The sequence below is a fragment of the Triturus cristatus genome, chromosome 9, assembly GCF_964204655.1.
Source record: "Triturus cristatus chromosome 9, aTriCri1.1, whole genome shotgun sequence".
In the NCBI taxonomy this organism is placed as follows: domain Eukaryota; kingdom Metazoa; phylum Chordata; class Amphibia; order Caudata; family Salamandridae; genus Triturus; species Triturus cristatus.
The window spans coordinates 1,121,249,897-1,121,261,858 of NC_140592.1; the positions used below are offsets into that span (position 1 = coordinate 1,121,249,897).

The 11,962-nt window shown below is 43.0% G+C and overlaps 1 pseudogene across 1 annotated transcript in view; it reads left to right on the forward strand.

Annotated features, from left to right (window-relative positions):
* Positions 1-5,901, forward strand: part of LOC146799472 (uncharacterized) — a 154,420-nt pseudogene extending 148,519 nt beyond the window's left edge. The window contains exon 4 of the transcript XR_014969093.1: positions 3,669-5,901. The product of XR_014969093.1 is annotated as an uncharacterized LOC146799472 (transcript). The remainder of the gene's footprint in view (positions 1-3,668) is intronic.
* Positions 5,902-11,962: the final 6,061 nt, after the last annotated feature.

Consider the following 11,962-nt stretch of genomic DNA (forward strand, 5'->3'; position numbering starts at 1 on the left):
GCACTACCCTGCAGCCTTGAGCCCTGGTATAACACCATCAAGAGGCCCTGTACCCATAACACTTATGCTCCCTGGTTCCAACTTTGCTGTTACCCATCATTGTGAAGGGAGCTATAGGAGCGGTGGCCCAAGCATCTATTGATCAATACACCAGGTCCCTACCTCAAGAGGAACGCCAAGTGGAGGCAGAGCAGGGCAAAAATGGCCCAACTATATCAGATGGGCTCAGGGCAGTCCAGGACACTTTGGAATACACAGTGGATGCACTAGTGATTGACATGAACCTGGTCAATACTGACTTGGTGGGTCACAGAAAGGGTGGCATCCAAGGAACAAGAGATTGCAGATACTGCTGAGGATCTTTGTGACACTGCCAAGCTGAAAGACAATCTCCTGCCCAGGGTGAAACAAATAGAGGTGGTTGGAGGACACAGAAGGCAGTTTGCGCAGGAATAATATACAGCTAGTGGGTCTCCTGGAGTGCATGGAAGGCGATTGCATTGATCTTTACGTCAAGAAATGGATCCTGAAACAATGGCAAGTAAACGGACTTTCATGCTATTTCTTGATTGAGTGAGCCCACAGAATGCCATTGGGCCTCCCTCCTGGGACACACCCCTGCAAACTCTTACATTTTGCATGCCAAATTATAGAGACCGCAACGTCCTGCTGTAAGTGGCCAGAAAAACTGAAAAGTTGCACATCAAGGAAGCATGGATAATGTTATTCCCTGATTATATACCACAAGTGCAGGAGCTTTAGCGGGGAAGTGGTGATGTAGGGACCGAAATCTGAAATACATAATGTTCTAACCGGCTACATTGACAATACTACATGGGGGGAAAACGTATTTCTTCACGGAACCGACCGAGGCATGGGACTGGATGGACACCAACAGTGACATGACTGACCACAGGAATCGACAGGTGAAAAGACTCACCACGCCCAACAAGGTTGGATCACACAGTGGAGATGCTACTGGATCTCCTCATGCTATGCACCACAATGACATGACCATTACAAAGCAAGACTCTTGCCTTTGGTTTGAGCTGACTGTAGGGAGCATACATGTACTTATCTTCATCTGCTGTATGTTTGGGACCTGTCAGTTGCAGTGGACCTTTGAGTTAAGCCCATCTTAACGACTCAGACCCTCCCAATCAGCCAGGTTGACCAAGATAATAGGCCCCCATGCATCCCATGTATGATACCGCTCCAAGGAGGCAGGTGAAGGTATTTGAGTACCTCAAGACCCAGACAGAGGACAACTTCAATGAATTGACCATGAACATCTCATCTGGGTCTCTGCAGGACCCTATACCTTATCGGGTCTGGAAAGAGCTGAAGGATGAACTCTTCCCTCAGTTATGGCAAATCTGCTGCCAACCCTTAAACAGCAGAATGGTTCCTTCACCTTGGAAAAAGGCTTTAGTCATGCCGCTTTTGAAAAAAACAACCTTACATTCCCCTGGCTTTAAATAATTATAGGTCAATATCCCTTCTGTTCTACCCAGTGAAAATTTTGGAACGATTTGTCAGCAAAACGTTATCCTACATCCTAGAAACCAATCATCTGTTGGAGGATGGGCAGTTCAGTTTCCAGCCAGGGCACAGAGCTGAAACCTCCCTGCTGACAGTGATGGATGAACTTAGAATGCGGACAGACAAAGATCACACTGTAATCGTGATCCTGTAGGATTTGTATAATGCATTTGATACTGTCAACCATGGCATTCTCCTGGACAGGGTCTCCTCGATCGGGGGCATGGTGACAAAATGGCTGTGGTCCTATCTGTCTAATAGACAACAGGCTTTAGCCCACCCCCTTATTGCTCAGCATATAGGAACATTAAACATGGTGTCCCAAAGGCATCCTTGATTAGTCCCATACTAATTAACATCTACATAAGACCACTGATCCCAATCTTAAAATCATAAAAGATCAATCTAGCCAACTATGCAGATGACACACAACTGATCCTATAATTGGAAGGAGACCAATCACTGCCTTTGGACATGGCTCAAATCCAGCACACTCCAGTTCAATGGCGATAAGACAGAAATTCTATGCAGTCCAATGACCAAAGTCCCAATCCCCCTCCCACCTAAATTCTGGCCTATGCCATCTGAAAAGCCACTGGTACCCTCAGAGATGGTACGGAACCTGGGTGTAACATTTGAAAATAAGCTTAGTCTAGAACCCCTGGTGAATAAGACAGCAAGAATATGCTTCTCCCTAATCAGAGCACTGCACAAGTTCCTTTCAATGCTCCCTATTCCTCCTGGGAGCTAGTGGCAAGAAGTGTAATCCTGAGCCAGTTGGATTACTATAATGCCGTATTACTAGGAGCCCCGAAATATCTAATTAGGAGGCTACAGAGAGTTCAAACAGTGGCAGCTAAGCTGGCCATAAATAGACCTAGAAGGTCTTCTGCCTCTCAGTCCCTGAAGTAATTACACTGTCTTCGATTGATACAGAGAATGCGGTTTAAATCCCTCTGGATTATCTTTAAGGCTCTTCATGGCTCTGGACCAGCTCCTCTACAAAACAGAATAGACTGGCATGTCCTCAAAAGAAATCTATGCTCATCTTCAGCCAACATGGCCAGTTTGACCAGATAAAAAAAAAACAGATTAGGTTGGAGAGCTTTCATGATCGAAGCAGTTTGTTTATGGAATGAAGGCTCAAATGCCCTGGGGATGTCTGGTGAGCTAATCCATTTCAGGAAAAGATTAAAAACATGGCTCTTCTCAAATGATTGGAGTTATAGCTAAAACAAAACACTAAACTAGCTGATTAGCTGCAGACTATGGTTACATCTCTATGGCACCACATACTCATAGATACATGATACAGCACCAGCATACCTGTGGGGTGTCAGTGCGCTTTATAAATTACTTATATAAATAAATACAATAAACTCAGTCCAGACAGATGTGTCAGCAGAAGCATTTACCTTTATGTTTATTTTTCCTATGCGCAACATTAGTTGCCTATAGTTATTGTGTTATTTTATTCTTTTTTGCATGTGCAGGTTGTACTGTATGATTGTTTGTATCTCTTCAACTATTGGCCACATCAGTCAAGAATCTGATATCCTACCAGAATGCAGAAACGTGGGCACCCCGTTGGTGCCTGCCTGCAGCAATGTAGTATTTTTTGGGGGGAGCGGATATACACATTGCGGCATGGCACACCTTAATATGGGACACATACTTCATAGGGGCACATGATCTCTGTATATAAGTATACATAGTCCATGCATGAGATAAAAATATTAACATGGAATGTTAGGGGCCATAATCATTATCGCAAGAGATTGAGGGTGGGAGCACACCTACGCAGGCATGGCATACACATGGCCTGTCTTCAAGAGAGCATTCCCACTCAGTACTCCATGGGGTTTGGAATGCTGAGTGGGGATATTGTACAGAATATGTCTACGTATTTACTTGACACAACTGATTTTTTAAACAAACTCAACACTTTGGAATTTGAAGAAAACAGCAATTTTGACTTTATGCACCATTGATGTATGTTCACTCAACACGTCCATTGCACATAATCAAGGAATCTAAGCTTTTGAATCATTTTTGATCAATCATGACATTGATGAAGACTTGAAAGTGTTCTTGTTAGAACTTCTTCACTTTATGCTTTTTTACAGCTATTTCCAGTGGAACAATGAATACTATCTTCAACTATCAGCGACATCAATGGGCAATTGTGCAGCACCTTGCTACGTGAACCTTTTCATGCACAGATTCGAAACTGATAACATCTTAACACATCCGATTGGTCGCATAAGATACTGGTATAGGCAGTACATCAATGACATTTTTTTTATATGGCAAGGTCCTACAACTGAACTAGCAGGTTTTTGAACTATTTGAACAACATCGATGACCACAATAAATTCACCAATACCACCAGCACTAAACATATTAAATTTTTGGATGTGTCCTTCACAAAGCATCGGAACAGAATTGAAACTGACGTTTTCACCAAAAGCACTGATAAAAATAATACATTCCATTACAATAGCTGTCATCAGATGGCTCTTAAAAAACATTTACCGTACTCACAGCTACTTAGAGTTAAAAGAATTTTGTCAAAAAGTTAATTCTATGAAATCAACAAAAGGAAGATGATTACCAAATTCAAGAAAAGGAAATACCCTTTGAAAATAATGGACTATGCCATAGAAAAAGCTGAAAAAATTGATAGAAGACAATTGTTGACAAGTCAGAGAAGAGATAGTACTTGTAACAGACCGGTCTTTGTTTCAAAATTTTCCACAAGCAGTTATCAAATAAACAAGACTATGTTAAAATATTGGCCTATGATCCGCAATGAGTCTGATTTTAAAGGAATATTTGATATTCTTCCACTGTTTGCATACCAACGCACGAAAAATCTAAAAGAGTTATTGGATAAACCATCACAATCCGAGACTACCATTTATGAAGGAACAATTCCTTGTCTGAATTGTGGACACTGCAATACCATCATCAAAGCATGACCCATCCTACCAAAGGCACTCCCATCCATTTGTACACGATAGACACCTGTGACTCCAAGAATCTGATATATATGCTGAAGTGCCCATGTGGGCTCATATATGTTGGAAAAACGGAATGTAAAATCAAAACCCGGTTGACTGAACAGAAAAGTAACATTAGGACCCATTTCGAAAAATCACCTGTAGCTGTATACTTTACCAGCAACAAACACAACATTAGCCAACTAAGATTCCTGGTATTAGAAGTGGTTCCATTGTTAGAAGGTATAGACAACAGAAAAAGGTTATTGCATTGGGAGCTGTTCTGGATAAAAAAACTTGATGCTTTCTACCCTTCAGGACTAAATGAACATGTTGAATACAGTTGCTTTCTCTGAACACACATATTGGTAACATTGTGACAGTTGTTTAATTGATGAATGTTGTCTAATTCTTTGCTGTGGGTTTTCCGCTGTGAACCTTTGCCTACAAGCCATGGCCAATGTTGTTCTCTGGTGGTTCATCGTAATTATTTCGCAAGTTTTTATTTGCTGTTTTGATATGTTACAACTTATTGATTCTTTCTCACACCTTGTATTTGAACAACATGTTTGGATTGCATTCTTTATTTTTAGGATTAACTTTGACTGTTTTTTACATCATGCATTCTAATAATTAGTTTGTAATGCATTGTTTATTTTGAGGACCAATACTCGTTTACATGGTTCAGGTCTAATTTATCCACTACAAGATGGCCACCGTTTGACTAGTTTAATTTTTGGTACTACACGCATGCGCTATGTCGAGTGACCATGCTTTAGTCGGCATTTAACTTCTGTATTTCGCACACTTTCCTTTCACTTCCACACTTGTCGGGGAGCCCGTGTATCATGCTTGCTTCCACAAAAACTAACTACACCATACACGACAGACAGGTAAGATCTCATGTTCTTTAATGTATATTTCTTGTATGGAAGTGAAGGCACTCATACCTTTTGTACCAAGATTTGCGTTCACTAGCATTGACACCCACTGTTCATCCGGTACGCTTTTGTATAAATTTAGGGAAGCACTCTTTTGATGTTCACATTTACCACTAATACGTTTATTGAGAATACATTTGCGAAGATTTCAGTTATGTTATTTTGGGTTACGGTACTTTTTCATCACTACGGTGAAGTGATGCTTTTTTCACTTAGTTTTCACTTTATTGATATTTTTACACACTAGCACACGGAGCCCTCCCAGCTACTAGTCACTAATGGAAATATTTTGTATTCGAGGGTAGGGAGCCATTGAATCATTTTATGTGCATTTAATTTTCAGAATCACTCCCCTGAAGAAGGGCTTGGCCCCGAAATGCATCGGGAAGTTGAAAATATAACGCGATTGAATTAAAGTTGCCACAAATGAGAACAAAAGATACTGTTCAGCTTGCTTGAAGCAAATTATATGATTAATCAGTAGTTTACTAATGTGATGCAACATGGTGAATAAAGAAATTGAAGAAGGCCTTTTTTTGAATGGAATAGGAAGTGTTCTTTGAAAGACTGAAATTCGAAAGGGTTTTTTTCCAAACCCCATGGGAGCTGAGTAGGGATGCTGTGTAAGGTTTACACAGTGCAATCTTTTAGTATTCTACTTTGATGCCCACTCGTCAGAGAGTGTCTCCCGCCTGCACCCGACCGAGTTTAACAAGTTGAACTTTTTTGATCACAAAGTTATATAGGAATACAATGAGTGCCGTATGAACTGCAATTTATTCTGTCTTCAAGACTTTGATTCAGGAAACATTGGAAGTGATACACACAGCATGGTAACACTATCATTTTGGTTATTGCTAAACGTCCGGTTGTTGACAACAGGAGGAAGAAACAGAACTCCATGGAATTCTGTAAGATCTGTACCGCCAATCTGTGGGTGTTCAATCTATGCCAAGTATGTTTTGAGGTAGTTACCATTATTCCTATGTACCGGAACCACGGAACCCTGTGTTGGGGGAACAATGCACATGGCACGCTGAAAGCCCAGCTATTGGACATACCAATGACTTTTACGCATTAATGTGCAGCCGAACTGTTGACCGAAGTCGTCCAGCATAGTTATGAGTTGTGGTGATGCCTTTACAGGTCTGCGCAAGTACACAAGCATATCATTGGTATAAAGGGACACAAGGAGTGTCATGAACCCTACTTCATTGGTCCCGACTGATATTGAGGCCCTAAGCTGATAGGTCAATTGCTGAGCGGCCAGCACATACACCAATGGCATAAGGGGGCAGCTCTGATGCATGCCGTCTTCCAGTTCCCATTCCACTGATATGAACCCATTCATTTTCCCTCTTGGGTTGCTATATAGGAGCTTAGGCTGTGCCAAAAACTATGGACCTGAATTCATGGCCCTTTGTGGCTCAAACATATAGTGGCAAGATTGTGTGTAAAATACTGTCTCTGTGTCCAGAGACACTAGGGCCAGAGGTTAATTTTACGCTTTTCTTTCACTAAGCACGCATCTTAGTTTCCAACAATTAAGCACCGTACACCTGTTTGGTAGGAAACCACACTGGTCATTATCGATCAGGGAGCCTATTAGGGATTGCAATCATCAGGCCATGGCCTTATCCTGGAATTTGTTGTCCATGTGTGCAGGAGCAAGAGCAGCTGGTAAGTCCTGCAATCCAATGGTTCCCTCCCTGGTTTAGGAATAACCATTATCACTGCTGTTCGCACCAAGCATGGGAGCAAGACCACGTCCAGAGCTTGCTGTTTCAGTTACAGCAATTTGCCTGCAAGCTGGTCACTGTATGCCCTTTCATACTCTGTCAGCAACTCATTCAATCCAGAGCCTTGTTAGCACTGGGATCTGTCATAGCTTCTTTGAGTTCTTCAACAGTGAGTGACTCCTCCAGTTGGTCTCTTTGTTTCTGTGTCAGTCTATGTAGGTCCGGTTCTGCTAGTATTGGGTTATGTAGTTGTCTCGTCTAAGGGGTGTGGATTTTTGTATAACAACTTACAGTATGCATCAAATATATTATTTATCCCCTCTTGAGTGCCGTTCACCATGCTGCCTGCATCTCTTACAGCTACAATGCATGTAGGTGCCCGTTCCTACTCTAAAGTCCAGGTAAGTAACCTGCCAACCTTATCCCCCTCCCGGTAGAGAACCTGCCTAAAGATACATTTTTGTAGTAATTCTTTCTCCATTGTTTTCTTCATTATATCTGTGGGCAATGTGCCTAGCCGGCTTCCGCCTGGGGGGTCATCTCCGGTAGCATTTTGTTGGTGCATGAGGTCCCCCTCCATGTTTAGAAATTCTTTTTCTTTTTTAAAAAGGTAAATACCAGTCCAGTCCTTCTCTTGCTCCAGGCAGGAGGAGCCACTGCCGGCTGTCCTGTCCCTCACACATCAGGTTAAGCACTCCTCACATAGCTTCTCCAGCTCTCTTCCATGGCAGGTTCTTTTTAAATCCAGCAAGGATCTTTCTCTGAAGTCTTTTGTATCCAGGAGGCAAGCACAAACAAGCCCTTGGAGATTTTTCCCAAGCAGAATACCACAGCAGGGCAAAAATAGTCAGTTCGCTTCCCCCACAAAAGACAGAAACAGCAACTGCAGGCCAACCCACCCATCACACAGAAAAATTAGCACTCTTCACACAGTTCTTCTGCTCTTCCTCTTGGCAGGGTCTTCTAAAGTACTGGGGTTTTAGGCCATTGTTCTCTTCGTGGCCAGGGTCTCTGAACCCGGGTCCAAACCAGTCCTGTCCTCCCTGGTGCAGCAAGCCCACAGGGGGCTGAGACAGCATTGTGAAAAGTAAACACAGCCTATTCAGGTGCAAGTGAAACTCCTCCTACCACTCTAAATGCAGACCAGGTCTATTCAGCCCAGCTGAAAGCTGAGGCAAGCCAAGGCACACCTCAAACTCCGCCCCACCGGGACTGTCTAGAGTAAATGCACATTTCCAGCTCCTGTCACTTCAACACCAGATGCTGAATACGCAACAATTAGAGGCACACAGGATGGTAAAGTAAGAAAATGTCTGTACATAAAGGAGAGGGGGGGGGGACCGGGAGCTAGTTATGGTCCAGTGTCTGTGCTCCGTGTCATATCTATAGTCTTTAAATGGAGACACTGTTCCTGGAGAGAGAGAGGGCAAAAGAAAGAGAGAGATAAAAATGAAACGAGAGGCCTAGGCTTAATATAAGACCCAACTACTTTAGGATTATGTGTGTGGGGGGGGGGGGCATACCTTAGTTTCTCTTGTTGCCCTCACACACCCCGAAGGATGTCATGCTTCATCATTGGGCGTTTGCTCCTCGTCGGGCCGGCGCTGCAATGCCCTACGGGTCCCCCGAAGGGTCACTTTAGCGGAGATCTTTTAGAGAAAACGCCGTTTGGTGCATGCGGGTGTGTGGTTTGGGTCCTAATAAAAAGATGTGTGGTGATGGGGTGTGTAAGTGACGTGATAGCCTAAAAATGTCTAAGGGTTACTGGGATAAGGTTTAATGTGAATAGCACCCTTGACATAATAAAAAACCCGTAGGTTGGGTGTTACCTTATTGAAAATAATGTGCCAACAGGTAACTAGTGTGTGGTCAAGCGGTCGACATGTTTCGCGCCCCAATGGTCCAAAAAAGGATCCCTGGCGCTTCCTCAGGACCAAAGAAGAGAGTGAAAGTGAAAGTGCACTAAGGGATACTACCCTCAGTTACTATCCGGGCGTAAACTTCAAGGTAGCACTGCTCTCAGTGTGAGAGTCAGGTCGCTCCAGGATAGACAGCCTAAATATGGGGAGAATAATGCTCCATAGGTTAGGGGACGAGCGTACACACCTTCTTAGTGAGTTTTGCTCCGGCGTGGCCTCTTTACCACCTGCCCCAGTCGTTCCAGGTAGGAGGACGACTGGGGCAGGTGGTAAAGAGGCCACGCCGGAGCAAAACTCACTAAGAAGGTGTGTACGCTCGTCCCCTAACCTATGGAGCATTATTCTCCCCATATTTAGGCTGTCTATCCTGGAGCGACCTGACTCTCACACTGAGAGCAGTGCTACCTTGAAGTTTACGCCCGGATAGTAACTGAGGGTAGTATCCCTTAGTGCACTTTCACTTTCACTCTCTTCTTTGGTCCTGAGGAAGCGCCAGGGATCCTTTTTTGGACCATTGGGGCGCGAAACATGTCGACCGCTTGACCACACACTAGTTACCTGTTGGCACATTATTTTCAATAAGGTAACACCCAACCTACGGGTTTTTTATTATGTCAAGGGTGCTATTCACATTAAACCTTATCCCAGTAACCCTTAGACATTTTTAGGCTATCACGTCACTTACACACCCCATCACCACACATCTTTTTATTAGGACCCAAACCACACACCCGCATGCACCAAACGGCGTTTTCTCTAAAAGATCTCCGCTAAAGTGACCCTTCGGGGGACCCGTAGGGCATTGCAGCGCCGGCCCGACGAGGAGCAAACGCCCAATGATGAAGCATGACATCCTTCGGGGTGTGTGAGGGCAACAAGAGAAACTAAGGTATGCCCCCCCCCCCACACACATAATCCTAAAGTAGTTGGGTCTTATATTAAGCCTAGGCCTCTCGTTTCATTTTTATCTCTCTCTTTCTTTTGCCCTCTCTCTCTCCAGGAACAGTGTCTCCATTTAAAGACTAAAGTAAGAAAATGCCCACTTTCTAAAAGTTTTTTTGCTTTGATAAGGGGTTGGCCCTGATTCAGACAGCTAGATAGGGCCAATATAGTTAGAAAAACATTTTCCTCTAAGGTAGGCCCAAGGTACCCCCATGGACAGGGTGCAGCATATGTGAAAGTTAGGACATGTACTGGTGTGTGTGAGACAAATGCTGAAAGTGAAATACTGTCTTTTTCATTTTTCTCTATTGAAAGGCTATCTGTCCGACGGGAGTTGCTCTGCAACATCTAACAAGTATAACTTTTCATAGGGACATGATAGAGAAATGGAGTTTAGGCTCTCTGAACTCAGGATTTATTTACACACCTTTTGGTAAAGGTGGTTTTTAAAATCTGTGTTTGTAAATGCCACTTTTAGAAAGTGAGAAAACATTTCCCTAGCTGTCATATTAAACACTGTTGTTTACTTGAACAGACTAAAACCAATCATTGATTACATTGGTCTGTAGCATTTATTTACTCTTTATTCTATATTATTTTGTAGACCATTTACTTTTAATCTTTTGTGTCAGATACAGGGAAAGACACTGTTTATGATCACGATAAACATACAATTAAAACATAATCCAATGCAAAACACATTACAAGGAATACATAAATTACAGTTTTAAGCCAGTCATTAATTTTTCAAAGGCAGCAACAATAATCATGATTTGTTATTCAATTAATCATTCCCTTTCAATGCTGCTGCCCACAGGGGACAATCATACAAGCTCCTAGATTTAGGATTTTTCAAACCATTCCCCTAGAGAAGATTCTAATTAGATGAGTGTGTTCCCCAAGTGGTGAATAGTGCAGACGCCTTTCAAGCCCCAATATGATTCTTGGGGTTCTCCTCACGGCTATGACTGGATAAATCTGTAATCAAAACATTGGAAATTCTTAAATTTGATTCTATACCCTTTTACACTCGCTATAAGACTTCCCCAAACACAAAAGATGAAAAGTAAATGGTCTACAAAATAATTTAGAATGAGGAGTGATATAAATACTACAGACCAATGTAATCAGTGTTTGTTTCAGTCTGTTCAAGTAAAAAACAGTGTTTAATGTGACAGCTAGGAAAATGTTTTTCTAACTATATTGGCCCTATCCAGCTGTCTGAATCAGGGCCAACCCCTTATCAAAGCAAAAAAACTTTTAGAAAGTGGGCATTTTCTTACTTTACCATCCTGTGTGCCTCTAATTGTTGCGTATTCAGCATCTGGTGTTGAAGTGACAGGAGCTGGAAATGTGCATTTACTCTAGACAGTCCCGGTGGGGCGGAGTTTGAGGTGTGCCCTGCCTTGCCTCAGCCTTCAGCTGCGCTGAATAGACCTGGTCTGCATTTAGAGTGGTAGGAGGAGTTTCACTTGCACCTGAATAGGCTGTGTTTACTTTTCACAATGCTGTCTCAGCCCCCTGTGGGCTTGCTGCACCAGGGAGGACAGGACTGGTTTGGACCCGGATTCAGAGACCCTGGCCACGAAGAGAACAATGGCCTAAAACCCCAGTACTTTAGAAGACCCTGCCAAGAGGAAGAGCAGAAGAACTGTGTGAAGAGTGCTAATTTTTCTATGTGAGGGGTGGGTTGGCCTGCAGTTGCTGTTTCTGTCTTTTGTGGGGGAAGAGAACTGATTATTTTTGCCCTGCTATGGTATTTTGCTTGGGAAAAATCTCCAAGGGCTTGTTTGTGCTTGCCTCCTGGATACAAAAGACTTCAGAGAAAGATCCTTGCTGGATTTAAAAAGAACCTGCCATGGAAGAGAGCTGGAGAA